Source organism: Acinonyx jubatus, chromosome E2 (genome assembly GCF_027475565.1).
Source record: "Acinonyx jubatus isolate Ajub_Pintada_27869175 chromosome E2, VMU_Ajub_asm_v1.0, whole genome shotgun sequence".
Taxonomy (NCBI): Eukaryota; Metazoa; Chordata; class Mammalia; order Carnivora; family Felidae; genus Acinonyx; species Acinonyx jubatus.
Window position 1 is genome coordinate 30,953,359 of NC_069396.1, and position 14,294 is coordinate 30,967,652.

The 14,294-nt window shown below is 43.1% G+C and overlaps 1 pseudogene; it reads left to right on the forward strand.

The window, feature by feature from the left end:
* The first annotated feature begins 8,136 nt into the window (after positions 1–8,136).
* On the forward strand, positions 8,137–13,902 carry LOC106985716 (60S ribosomal protein L10a-like; annotated as a pseudogene).
* Positions 13,903–14,294: the final 392 nt, after the last annotated feature.

The following is a 14,294-nucleotide window of genomic DNA, read 5'->3' on the forward strand; positions in this document are numbered from 1 at the left end:
GGCCTTGTTTTCCAGATAATGCTGGCTGCCCTGTGTTCTCCCATATGCCTGGAATGTCTGTACATGGCACAGGCCATGTCACAGTGAGATACAGCAAAGGCAGATTCCAGAGTTTTCTCAGCCAAACAGGGATACCAGTGGTCACACACCATCACGCGACCCTGATACCCAGGAGTGGGCCTCAAAATAAAAGGGCTTCGGAGGCCACGGTAGCTCTCCCAGAAATTAAGAATTATGAAACACTGTCTCCTTGAAGCTGGTCCAGCAGCTGAGTTTGAGATTCTTTGGGAAGCAAATGGCAAAACATAGTGACAGAATTTGACCATGCCTGATGAAGTGAAGTCTAGATTTTCATTTTTTTTCCTTTGAGTTTTGCAGATTTCTACCGTGAGCAAGGATTTGCCTGGAAAGGGGGAATCTGGTTGAGAGATGAGGAAGCCCAAACAACGAGTGTCTTTGGTCTCAGGTTAGGGACTTCTGAACCTCAGTTTATCCACCTGTGAGGTGGAAAGGTTGGAGTACGTGACCCTTACTTTGAGCAGTGTTGATGCTAAATGCGATTTCTCAGTGTAAGGTGATAAACAGCTCCAAATCATGTGGGAGGGAGCGTTCAATGAGACGCACTATTAAAATTTTATCATTATGAATTTAAATAGACACAATGTAAATAAGATTGGAAAATAGAAAAATCAAAGTGTGCGAGCCCATCCAAGTAATTCCACCGCCAGAGAACAACTCCTTGGTGGCATCTTAGTGTATCTACTAGTACTTTTCCTATATACCAGGTGTTCTATATAGTTGTACGGTCTTGTGTATAGATATTTTCTGTCAGGTTTTCTCTTAGCATTATAATGATGTTCCTCATTTCTGCGTATTCTTCCTCATATCCCTTTGAATCTCTGAGCCAATGTATTTAATTATTTCCCTGCTTCCGGGAAACCCATTCCAATTTTTACTCTTACAAATAATAGTACAATACATATCTTCATTCCTATGAAATCTGGTCTCCCTCCAAATCAATCTCGCTTTGAAAAAAATAAAGTAAAATTGTTTGGTTGGCTCATAACACAGAACTCTGGCTGATCCCACGTTATCCAAACTTTGTTTTATCTTTGTGTTTACAGTTATTCACGAGGATGTTTGTAAAATGCTTACGGATCTGTTTGCGCAATCAACCCCAAATTAGATCGGCCGGTCACTTGAAAAAGCTAACTGGGTACAGTTCGACTGGAGAGGCCTGTAGTAGAATCATGTTTGAAACCGAGTAATGTGGAATATGCCGGATGCCATGACCCTCATGTTGTAGGGAGAGTTTTCCCCGAGGAGGTATGGCACCCCCTGTCTCTCATCTGGTGGTTGCCCCCTAGGATGTGGGTCCCTAAGTGGTGGTGGAGGACATAAATGACCTGTCCGACAGCACTATCTTTTCATGCTTCTCTTCAGCCTGCACCAGTTACTTGCCAATAACATAACCACTGAAGAGTGTTAAATTTCTTAGTGCTGTGAAAATTGGTATTAAAAGAAGTACTTTAAAAAAGAAATGGGAGCTTAAGAGCTATAATAAAAGAATAACCCTTAAAGCAAGTCAATTGGAAAGCATAATGAAGTTGATAGTGGCCTTTTTAGTTTAGTCATGAATTTGTTAGAGAAAAAATGACTTTTCTGAAAACCACCATCTGTGCCATAAGTAGATCCATTAACACTGCTAAAGACACCAAGAAGGTTACGCTTGCTGCCACGGTAGTTCACCCCCATCGCATCTTAATTTTACTGCATTCACTGCTCCGGTTTTCCCAAGTCTCGTCCACTTGGCCGTGCCAGAAGGCTCTCGTTACTCCCTAATGGATTGTAATCTTCAGGGGGAACTTTGCCTCTTGAAACAAGAGTCCCCTGTGTTACCCAGACCTCTAAGTGTTGACAGGCCCGGAGAGGGGCTGGAGGCTTTAACAATTTCATTTGCTTAATGCTGCTTCATGTCAAATTCTATTACACTGGCATCTAAGGGACAGAGCAAAGCTTCTGGGCGGAGTTCTGCTTTGGCCTGTCCAATTTAGGTTTACCCCTCACTTACTATAGAAATGATCTTATCCTTTCACACAAAGAAAAATCTATTTTTAAACATACTTGACTCTGTAAGTCATTTTGCTTAGGTTAGGAATATTCTTTTTTTGAAATGCAAATAATCACCCTTCAATGGATTCATTTGAGCAACAGCTTCAGAATTGAAACCTATGTTAATCTTCTACGTATTAGAAATTCGGAGTAGTTGCCAAATAAATATTCATCTACTTTTCACCATTTGAATTTTTAAGGTTATAGTCTGTATAACCACATGTACATGTGTATTATCCCTCATTCAATCAACAAATATTTATTAAGCACCTCCTTTAGACCTGACACCTGCTGGGTGCTGGTTATGTGATTATAGCCCTCCTGGAAATATTCTCTAGGGATTTCAGGTTTACCTACTCAGTGGCATTTCAAGCTTCTTGAGAGATCATGTCTTGACTCCCTTTTTTTAGCTCCAGAAGAAATTAAAATCGGTGTAAGAGGTACTTAGCAGGTGCTAAATGACAATGAAAAAATAAAATCAAATCAGAGCCAATTTATATTGCTTAACAAAATTGACTTCTCACATGGGATTTGGGATTCTTTTGAAAGAAGGCTATTGGGATGAAATGGAATGTTTCTGTTCACTCTGTCTCTTTTTTTAAGGTCCGTTTATTTATTTTTAGACAGAGAGTGTGAATGGGGAAGGGGCAAAGAGAGAGAGAGAGAATCCCAAACAGGCCCCGCACTGTCAGCACAGAACCCAATGTGGGGCTCGAATTCACAAACTGCAAGATTGTGACCTGAGCAGAAGTCAGACGCTTAACCAACTGAACCACCCAGATGCCCCTGTTCTTGCCTTTGCTTAAAGTCTTTTCAACCCAATGGGTGAAGCCAGTACTAGTGGATGGCAGAGAATAAGGACTAAGGACTATTTAAAGTACTTGAGATGTGGGAAAAACTATTTCTACATAGGCTCTGGTACAACCTCTGCTACAGATGTGACAAATGAAGCTTGGTGAGCTTGAGGGACTTACTCAAACCTGCCCAGTGTCTTAGCAGTAGTGGCAGTGCTGGGAACCGAACCCTGATTTTGGAATTCTCAATTCTTTCTGCCATGTCTTACTTTTTAAATATTTTTATTAAGAATAATTTTTTAATGTTTATTCATTTTTGATAGAGAGAGAGACAGAGCACGTGCAAGGGAGGGGGAGAGAGAGAGAGGGAGACACAGAATCCAAAGCAGGCTGCAGGCTATGAGCTATCAGCACAGAGCCTGATGCGGGGCTGTGAGATCATGACCTAAACTGAAGCTGAGCCACCCAGGTGCCCCTGCGATGTCTTACTTTTTATTCAACTCTGGTAATCCTACTTCTGCCTTGGTTGGGATTTTTAAATTATAAGCAACAGAACCTGGTTCTGACAAATTTAAGCAAAAAATTAAAAAAACAAACAAACAAAGGAACATCTTGGAAGGATATAGAGTGGTTTATAAAAATAAAGGAAGACTTGAAGAACCAGAACTTTGAAAAGGCTAGCCTCACGTTGTTCCTTGCCTTTGGAGAGCAGAAATTAAGAGGGAGTCTCTTCTGGGAGCCACCATCGGAATCAGTCCCAAGAGCGTTCAGGCTTGACCGCTGCACTCATGATTCAGATTCCAGTGAAGGGCCTCTCTGATTGGTCTAGCTCAGGACACCTGCCCATGCGTCAGGTGGGGGAGGGTGGGTCACTTTGATTGACAGTCCCAATAAAATTGTATCCATTGAAGTTTCCAAATCAAAACCAGGTGCTGGTTTTTATCAGATGAGGGGGAATGGATGCATGTTAGGCAAAACCTATGGAGCTCCAGGACGCAAATGACTATTTCCTCTGAAAACAAGTCTCATATGTACATAGGCATTGCCTTCTCCAAATATTTACCACTCAGTTCATGCCTGTAATTCTATCTCTGAGCCCCATACTCCCAGCATACTTTACAGGGAGAATGAAGGTCTCTAAAGGGAAATCCCTTATGACCCCTCTGCTCTACCTGAACATTTCTCCTCACTTTCAAGTTTCTTTCTCTTCTAAGACCATAACTTCGTATAATCACCAGGCCCTACCATCATCCACCTCATTTGGGGATCTTGCTGCAAAAGTTCCTTCTTTGTCTACCCTACATCCCCATGACCCTGTGGTTTAGGTGGTGTTCCATTCTTATCCCTGGGAGAGAGTGTGACACCCTCAGCTCTCTCCTCAATTCCATCATGTATGTCCAGCACTGACCTAGGGATTTCTCTCTGAAAAAAAGGAGAATGCAGGGATAACTGGGAAGACCCATAAGAGAAACCAGAAGATGGGCATGTGATGAGCAGATAGGCAAACAAAGCAAGGAAGGATTGAAATTGCAAACTGGGGAAAGAAATATAGAGCACTGTCATGTATCATGGAGAAAATAGTATGGGACTAGTTTCAGGGCTTTTTGAAGAATCCTTACCAGATTGGTTTGGATTTATTAAGTGTGGTGGCTTATGCCCTAGGGTGATTAATGGTGCCTCTCAGGGTTTGACACTTCCACCTAGATGACCCATGTTAAGCTCAGCATGACTAAATATCATCTTCCCTAGTTGCCCCATACTTACATCAAACCTTTTTCTCATTCAGTTTCTCATTATTGCTTGTCCAGCTACAACCCACGGATTTTTCTCTTTTTGGAAATCTCAGCAAGGCCACAAAAGAAACAAAGCAGAGTAACCATGGTCAACTCATGGACCTTTTATTCTGTTTTGAATATTTACTCTCGAGCACTTGACAAAAGTTCCTCCATCCTGACTCACACCCCAGATGACCTACTTCCTCTTGAGGCTCATGATTCAGCTACTGGGAGTAGCCTATGGTCTTTTATTTCCTCCTTAATCTTGATTTGGCCTGTCAACATGACAGTAGTCCCCCCTTGCTTAGAGGAAAATTTTGAATGAAGCATCCAATCAGCAGGTGACTGATGACCTAGGTACTGGTATCCATGGCTCCTTCCTAGAAAAATTGGAGTGTACCAAACATGGAGACCTTTATGGAAGCACCATTATTCCAGTCACGATGACAAAGGATGTATTGATCAGACGGCATTTGGTTGTAACAGACACCCAGTAAATCAGCTAAGTAACTGCTTTATTATTGTACAGAAGTACAGATGTACAGAAGTCTCAAAGAAGTGAATAACTGGGCTTCCCTGGGAACTGCTACATCTTCTGGTGACCTCTCCGTCTGCTTTTTACTTTCTGCTTGCATTGCTCTCTCGTTGCTAAGGAGTGCCTGTTTCATTGATCTCTTCGTACCTTTCCTAACAACAAGCTCCTGTGTGGCTTGGGGCTGTTATGGCCCTCTCCGTCAGCTGGGCTGGTGGTGGGGGAGCCGTCCAAGGGGAGGGTTGTGATCAGGCATGCTCCAAACACGTGTTTGGAGCTCGGATCCTTCTTCATCGCGGGTGGTAGTGGGGGGCTCCATCCTCCTTCATCCCATATCTTGCCTCTGGTTACGTAGTACTGCACTCTAACGATTTAACTGTGATACACAAAACCTCAAGTGGACGCCTCCATGGGACCCAACACACCTCTCTTACGTAGAGATAAGAAACTTAGTATCTACAAACCAAGAGGAAGGGACTCTCAGGAAGTCTGTCTGTCTCTGTGAGAAATAGTATTGGAAACCGATGAAGATCCATTGCTGAAACCCGACAGCGAGATACTTAACGTAGTTACTAGCTGTGCTAACTGATTTAATGAACAGGCAACGTAACAAATGAACGTGTTTACCAAGTTAACTCGTGAAAATGAATATCTGTAATTAAAGCGGCTCACAACTGACAGGCAAACAGGAAATTATTGTTATTATTATACACAAATCATCTTAAAATACCAGAACTTAATAAATGGGGGAAAAACAAACAATGGCTAGAACTGTCTGCTAAATAAAAAATAATGACGAACACCTGTGGTCTTTTTATAGGACTCCAGTGGAGATTTTTTTTTTGAAGACCTAATTATGTTTTTGTAATGGTACCATTTCATTATTTCTCTGTAGCATTATTAAAAGAAAATGTCCATATTTTCTCTGTGTAAAAGGTCTGGCACATAGATTCAGGCATGGCGTTTTCTTAATGCTGCAGACACTCTGACAGTTCTAGCTACTTATTGGCAAAGAATATAGCCCTTGGCAAGGCTTGGTTTTTCTCTTTGGTAATACTGGAACCTGGCCAGGGGATAAGGGTGATGTAGACCCCTTCAGACAGATTCTGCCAGCAACTAACTGAGAACTCGTGTAGCCGAGTGGGGAAAAAGAGCCAGCTCTCCAATTAGCGTCCCTAGTCTTGAATCTCAGTTTTGTCCCTTCCTGGCGGTGTAGCCTCTGGCGAGTTACTAAACCCCCCTGTGCCTCACTTTTCCCATTTGTAAAATGAGGGTAATCATTATACACATCGAAGAGGATTATTGTTTGAACTAATACCTGAAAAGAACTTATTGTGCCTGGCACATCAGCTACTATTCTTACCTGCGAGTTACCATTCTATGGGTCTTCTTTAACCAAGCAGGTTCTAGGAATGCAGCACCAGGATGCCCTAGCCATGTAGTTGGGCGGAGCAGCAACATGAGTGGTCCAGATCTCCAGCGCTGGAAATTTATTTTCTTTATAGCACGGAACACCATTTGAAAGGATCTTGCTTACCTGTTATCTGCCTCCTGTCACTAGAACATAAGCTCAGAGGAGGGAGTGCTGTGTGGAGGGGGCACGTGGGGATAGCTTTCGGGACAGATGATTCTGTGGACACGTTTTACTTCACCACTGCCCTCTATCCTGGTAAGCAGATATAAATTTGGGAAGGGGGAGAAAGAATTACAGAACATACAAAATATTCTTTTAAGTTGTAAGAGTGGAGATGGGTGAAATTAAAGGCAAGAAATTTGGCCACTCTTGTGAAGATATCTTCCTTTTTTGTTTTTGTTTTTGTTTTACTTCTGGGTCTGATCCTGGAGCTCACCTCAATTATATATAATGCTCGTCTAAGAGATAAGTATAGAAAAAGAGCATTCTAGAATTTAAAGGAATTGATTCAGGCTGTTGAAGTGGTTGTTCAAATAATTTCGTGCCTTCCTAAAATGGATTGTGGGAAGGTCGGTCTTCCTTCTTCCTCATTTCTGTCATACACCTTCAGGCAAAGAATTTAAAGAAGTTCACGTATAGTAAAGGGTTCTACATCCCCCTTGAGCTATTGTCCCTGAAGGGAAGGGTCAAGTAGAAACCATTTCTTCATGTCCCCTGATTCCCTTTGGGCTTTGGTCATATTGCACAAATTGAAGTTGGGATGAATAAAAGAGAAGCGATCAAGAAATGGCAGGAGACAGTCTGCTGAGTGGCCAGCCTTGGTGACTTTCAAGTAGCTCTTGTTCTCTAAATTAAAGGAGAAATTGAAGACATGGCCATAAATATAAGACAGAAGTCAATGGCAATGCAATGAAAATCTTACCACTGTGCTCATAGAAGCAGCCCCCTGGTGAGGCAGTAGATAACTACCGTATAGATACTATTGTGTGAAAGTTTTCTCCAAGAACAGACTGAGCTGCAGAAGAGGTAAACGCACATTGCATATGGGAAAGAGTACTGACGAGGGCAGGATAGACCCTACTGAAGTCCTTGGTCTTGAGCCTCTGTGAAAGGCGAGGGCAAGTTGGATTAAGGGATTTTGCAGCCAGGACTTTGGAGTTTTTGCATTTATGGGAACTAACAAAAAGAGATAGTCTTTGACCCAGAACAATTAGAAAAGAATGTTCTAGAATTCTTGAGTCAGCCCAAGGAAAAAGATGTCAGCAGTGTGGCTAGGAAGAAATAGTTGAATACTCTCAGAAGGCAGCCACCAACATGGTGGTTAAAACCAAGGGCTTTGAAATCAGACATAAATTCAAGTCTCCTCTCTGAAATTTAATATCTGTGTAAAGTTGGGGAAGCTACTTACACCACATAAGCCACGGTTTTCTTCTTTCTGCAATGAAGATAACAGTCCTTACCTTATGGAATTACTGGTCAGATTAAATAAGATAATAAATAGAAAACAGCATGGTGCTCCCTCAGTATATGGAGCTGTCACCATGCAAGCAGTGTGAAATGGTAGAGGTGGTAAGAAATCATATTGATATAGACGACACACTGTCTTCAGGTAATTTAGTCTCTCAAGTCTCTCTTTTCTACTTGAAACGGAGGCTTTCTTTCCTAACTTATTCTGACCCAAAGAATTACACCCTCTTAGATAGACAAAATGTTATTTAGAGATTTCCAATATGCCACCTTGATTTTAATGTTTACACAGATGAAAAGTGGCTTTTGCAGATTTTCTTTTTGATATACTATGATCTCTCAACATTTAATAAAAAGGATGTATTTTGACCAAGACAGCCCGTCAATTCAGTCAAACATCTAATTTGCCAGATTCTCCCCTCCCTCAACCTGAGTGACAGGCTGTTTGCCAACTTGATCTAATCGACTGAATGTTTTTGGTGCTTTGTCGATACAGACTCAAGTGATTTTTTTTGTCTTTGTTATTTGCATGGACAAAGGTACTGGATTTGAAGAAAGTGAGTGATCCTGGTGAATTTAAACCATTTGCTTTTGTGTTTGCTTCTTAATTTGGTCCTTTGAGGGCTTACGATCCAAAGGGAATACATAGGGAGGACCTAGAAGAAGAGACTGGAAAATGAACCTGGAATGGATACTGGGTAATTAATGATCATGCCCTGGGGGTGAGGGTTTTAGAACGGAAAGTATGGGCAGCTTAAATGTAACTTGGGGCTTGGCCCTGAGGACCCATTCCCAGGTTGGGGTTAGGTTGGTTATAAGGAAGCCCTGTTTGTCTCCAATTTCTGTACCCATTGCCCTTCCACCAGTGTAGTGGAAATTTAATTTCTCTTGCCTCCCAGCCTCTATTCCTAATTTTCTTAAGAAGTAATTCCATCATTTCCTTTTGGTAAATTACCTGTCTCCAGCCAAGTATGGGCTTGCTTTGTTATACTTAAATCAGGTTAGCCTCCTCTCTTCTACTTTTGTCACAAGCTAGGTCCCTGCTCTCCTGGGACTCAGATTCATTGGGATTTTAAGGGCAGAAAATGTATTAGGATCACATTCATTGGAGTGGGGGAAGTATGAGAAGGTTATGTCATTCCTGCTCTCCAGACCCTCAGTCCCACTCTGCTTTCTGCATTTTTCTGAGCTTGGTTCTCTAGCCTTCCTACCTCCCTTATCCTAACCCCATCCTCATAACCTAAGGCTTCCCTATTCTGGCTAAGTTAGTCGGAATCTGTTTATGGGACTTGCAAACAAAGATGGGACTGTCGCCATTGGTTGCCCGGCCAACAGACATTCTCCTCTCTATTTTTATGCTCACAGGTCTGCCTCACACAACAGAGGCTGATTATGTATTCACGTTCATGGCATCTCCTGAAGTCAGGTAGAGGTGGCTGTATTCATTAGCTACGCCTGCTGTAACAAAGTACAAAAACTGGGGGGGGGGGGGGGGCTTAAACCACAGGAATTTGTTTTCTAGTTCTGGAGACTGGCAGTCCAAGATCAAGGTGTCAGCAGGGCTGCTTCCTTCTGAGGGCTATAAGGGAATGATTTGTTCCAGACTCCTCTCCCTGCCTTGTAGATGGCTGTCTTCCTTCTCCCCGTGTCTTCACATCACCTGCCCTCCGTGTCCAAATTTCACTGGTGGCTAAGACCCACCTTAAAGACTTCACTCCTTAAAAAATAAATGTTTATTTATTTATTTTGAGAGAGAGAGTGGGGGAGGGGCAGAGAGAAAGGGAGAGAGAGAGAGAATCCCAAGCAGTCTCCCTGCTCTCGGCACAGAGCCCAACAAGGAGCTTGATCCCATGAACTGTGAGATCATGACCTGAGCTGAAATCAAGAGTCAGATGCTCAACCAACTGAGCCACCCAGGTGCTCCAAGACTTCACTTTAATTTGATTACCTCTGTAAAGACCTTATCTTCAAATGAGGTCAGATTCTGAGGTATTGGAGGTTAGGACTTAAATGCATAAATTTTGGGGAGGCACAATTCAAACCTTACAAGTGGCCAAGTGACTCAGTTCTAACCAAAGAGGTTTAAGGGGAATGTTCTTTCTGGAAGAAGTTTTCCTGTGTGGCAACAGAGAGAGAGATGTATAAAGAAAGGGCTTATTCTCTCCTGTCCTGCTTTGGATGCTGTAGTGTTAGGATATAATACTCAGGGTTATGGCAGCCATCTTGTAATCATGAGTTTATATGCTGGAGGCTGAATCTCTACTTTGTAGGATGGTAGAGTAAAAGAATGGAAAAAAGAAAGTAATAAGGATCCATGATGCAATGCTGAAGCAACACAGGAACACTTAGCTCCAAACTTAAATATGTGAGATAATTAAATGCCTTGTTTAAATTACTGTCCCTTGTTATCATTCCTCCTTGAGATAGAACCCTCCCTAGATCCAATAAAATCCTCAGTGGCTTATGTCCCCACTCCTTTCCTCATTTCCTCAATATTTGCAGGTTATTAATGTATCCAGAGTATAAATGTCGGATATCACATCTGATCATAAAATTTCAAGGTCATCCAACTGGGTCCCTTGCTTCTACCTTTTCTGATGCATAGATTTCTCCTGACGTCTGGGTCCGTGGCAGAATAAGCCCACAACTAAATCTCTGTTGCATTAGATCACCCCACCCTGGGAAGTACAGTTCATTTCTTTGCCATTTTTCCTCACATGTTACTGGAGGTGTGGTGAATACTGACATGGGGTCATGAAGGAGTGTGGGCATGAGGCAGGCTCACAGAGCAGCTAGTTTTTAAATTAGGGCTTCTTCTCCTTTTGTGTTTTATTTCATTTTAATTATTTATTTGAGTTACTATCCTATAGGGAAGGCCTGATCAAAGTCTGTAACTGCATTGAGGAAGAACAGATGAATAAAACAATTAAAATTGTCCTGGAGAGAGTGACATACTTACCTCCCAGGGTTGTTAGGATTAAATGAGCTAATACTATGTATGAAGCACTTAGTACAGTGCCAGGCTGGGTAAGAATTGCTATGTAAGTATTAACAATTAATGTACAGCTTATCAATTTATCACGCTGCTGATTGTTTATGTGCTTAAAGGAAAGCTGGGACATTTCTGCAGAATCCATAATAGCCTGAGAAGGTGGTACCCAAATTTGACCATGTGTTAAAATCAGCACTAACCAGGGTGATGCCTAGCCCCACTGAATAGGAATCTGGAGTTGAGGCTCGAAAAATCTTCATTTCTAGACTGTACCCCGCACGGTTCTGATGAAGCTGGCCTCATACCCTATGTGGAAATTATTGACAGTCCAAGGACGATGGCGACTTTTTGCTTATCAGATCTTAGCTATAGTGGCAATGGGCCAGGCATCATGGAAAAACCTGGAAGAAATCATTTAATCTAGGCCCTTATTTTGTAGATAGGAAGTTGAAGGCTAGAGCGATAAAATGACTACTGAAACCACAGAGCTAGTTAGTGGCAGAGATGGAGCCCAAACTCCCACCTGGAACCTTTTCTTTGACTTTCTTTCCTACCCTCTTACCCTCTGCTAAGCTACATACTCACAAATGGCAAGATGGGGCTATCTTCCTAGTATTTCTCCCATTTTCGTGGTGTCTAGAAATGAGTAAGAGTCTAATGTATATGTTTAATGGTGAATGAATTGTACCTAAACCATCTTCCTCTACCTCTCTGACTCATGTGCCCAAAAGAGCTCAGGTTTGCAACAAATGGGGAGTTACGAGCTCTACACCGATGGGGCTCAGTCAGACAGGGAAGAGGGGAGGTTGTGTCCTCTGTTACATGCAGATTGGTCCCTCAGGGCTTTTGGGATTCTCACGGATGGAACCTTTTCCTTGCTACCTCCTAAGAGTAAGACTTATGCCTAGAACTTCATCTTGGCCAAGATGCTTGTGGTTTAAGGTTAAAGAAACCAACTTGAGCTTTCTTAAGTAGGAGAGGGTACTTATTGAGAGGAGACTGGCTTATTCCATGGAGCCCAAGCGCCTCAGGGTGAACCACTCCAGGAGTTACTAAACTGCTAGGGACTTAGGCCACCATGTGTTCTTCTCTTCCATCTCTACTCTTCTGTCCCTGCAAATATGCCTTCTCTGCTTCTCCAGCTGCAAGATCCAAGATGACCAGGCTGTAATTTCTAGGGATTCTCCTTCTTCCCCAATCCCTTATTTATAGGCATAGGCAAAGTTCTCTAGCTGCCTTTAGGTCACAATTCCAAACTTCTTGGGTAAAGCCTTTATTTGCCCACATGGGGCCATGGGTCCATATGTTCTTGGATTAACTCTGGTTAGGGCCTCTGGGGTCCTAGCATTAGCATTACAGAATGCCCACGTGAGTGTCAGAGTAGTTGTGGACAAAGTGTAGTTCTTGCAGATAGTCTGGAGGGAGGTGTGTGTGCACGTGTGTGGAGATGGCAGACTCTCTAAGCATCTACGGGAGGTGGGTTTGTCAACTTTACTATGAAAACAAACAACCCCCAAATCTCAATGACTTACGACAATAAACATTTACATCTCACTTTACATGTGCTGTGGCTCTGTGCCACGTGTCTTCTCAGCCAGGACTCAGGTGGAAGGAGCGGCCCTTCTCTGGGAAATGTCTTTCTTGTCACAATGAGGAAAGAACAAGAGGCAGGGCCAAACTATGCACCTGCTCTGAAAGCTTCCCCTTGGAAGTGGCTTGGCTGGAGTCTGCTCACAGTCCATTGGCCAAAGAAGTCCCAAGACCAAGCCTAACGATGAGGGAAGGAGCGCACACCACGTCCAGGAAGACTCTGCAGTTGCAAAATTGATGGGCAGGCGGGGGGATCCTTTACAACTAAGTGTGAACGATAACAGTCGGTTGCAGCAGGTCTTAATAACGGCAACAATAATTAACCTTTAACAAATGTTTAAAATGAGCTAGACAGAGTGCAAAGAGGCTTATGCAAATTGCCTCATTTAATTATCCCAATAACCTTATGAAATAACCACTATTGCCCTCATTTTATTGACTAGAAAATGGAAGCTTATATAGGTTGAACAACTTGCCTCCTGCTACAGCCTGTAAGTGGGACTGCCCGGATCCAACCCAGGTGCTCACGGGGAATGCCACCTGTATCGGTTTCCTGTGGCTGCCGTACCAAATTACTACAAACGTAGTGGCTTAAAACAACACGCATAGAGCTCTTTTCCCGGTTATTGCAGCGAGCGGCACCGTGAGCAGCCGTCTCGCAGGACATCTTACACAAGGCCGCGCCGGAAGTCCTGCACGGGAACCAGTGCGAGCACCCAAAGTTTTTGGAGGGGGTGGAGCTGTAGATCAGCTTGAGGAACTACAACCCTCAGTTGGACAAATGCTTCTGGGCACCATCAGGCTTAAGTCCACTCCCCACTCCAGGTTCACCGTATTTGGGGCGACCAGCAGCACCGTGATGAGGCCAAGGCTCTGAACTTTTCCCACATAGGCACTGAGGCACCGAAGAAACTCAACAACTATAAAAAAATTAGTCAAGAAACTGGCCAAAAAGTCTGATGCCTTTTTGGCTTTAGAATCTCTGATTAAACAGATCTCACGAATCCTAGGCCCAGGCCCGAATAAGGCTGGCAAGTTCCCTTCCTTGCTGACCCACAATGAGGACATAATGGCCAAAGTGGATGAAGTGAAGTCCATGATCAAATTCCAGATGAAAAAGATGCTGTGTCTGGCCGTGGCTGTTGGGCATGTGAAGATGACAGATGATGAGCTTGTGTACAACATCTAATCAGCTGTCAATTTTCTGGTGTCATTGCTCATGAAGAATTGGCCGAATGTCTGGGGTTATACATCAAGAGCACCATGGGCAAGCCCCAGTGCTCATGCTAAGGCATAGTTTAAGAAACACTAGTGCTACTAAAAACCCAATTAACAAACCAACCAACACCCCCCCACCCTGCCCCACTCCATCTATTATCACATAGTTCTGAAGTCTGACCTGGGTCTCACTAGGCTAAAATCAAGATATAAGCAGGGCTGCATTCATTTTTGGATGCTCTAGGGGAGAGTCCATTTCCTTGCATTTTCCAGCTTCTAGAAGATGCCCCCATCCCTTGATATGTGTCCCCTTCCTCCATCTCTGAAAGTCTGTAGTGGTGGGTTGAGTCCTTCTTGCATATTACTCCAACCCTGCTTGCATTGTCATATCTACTTCCCT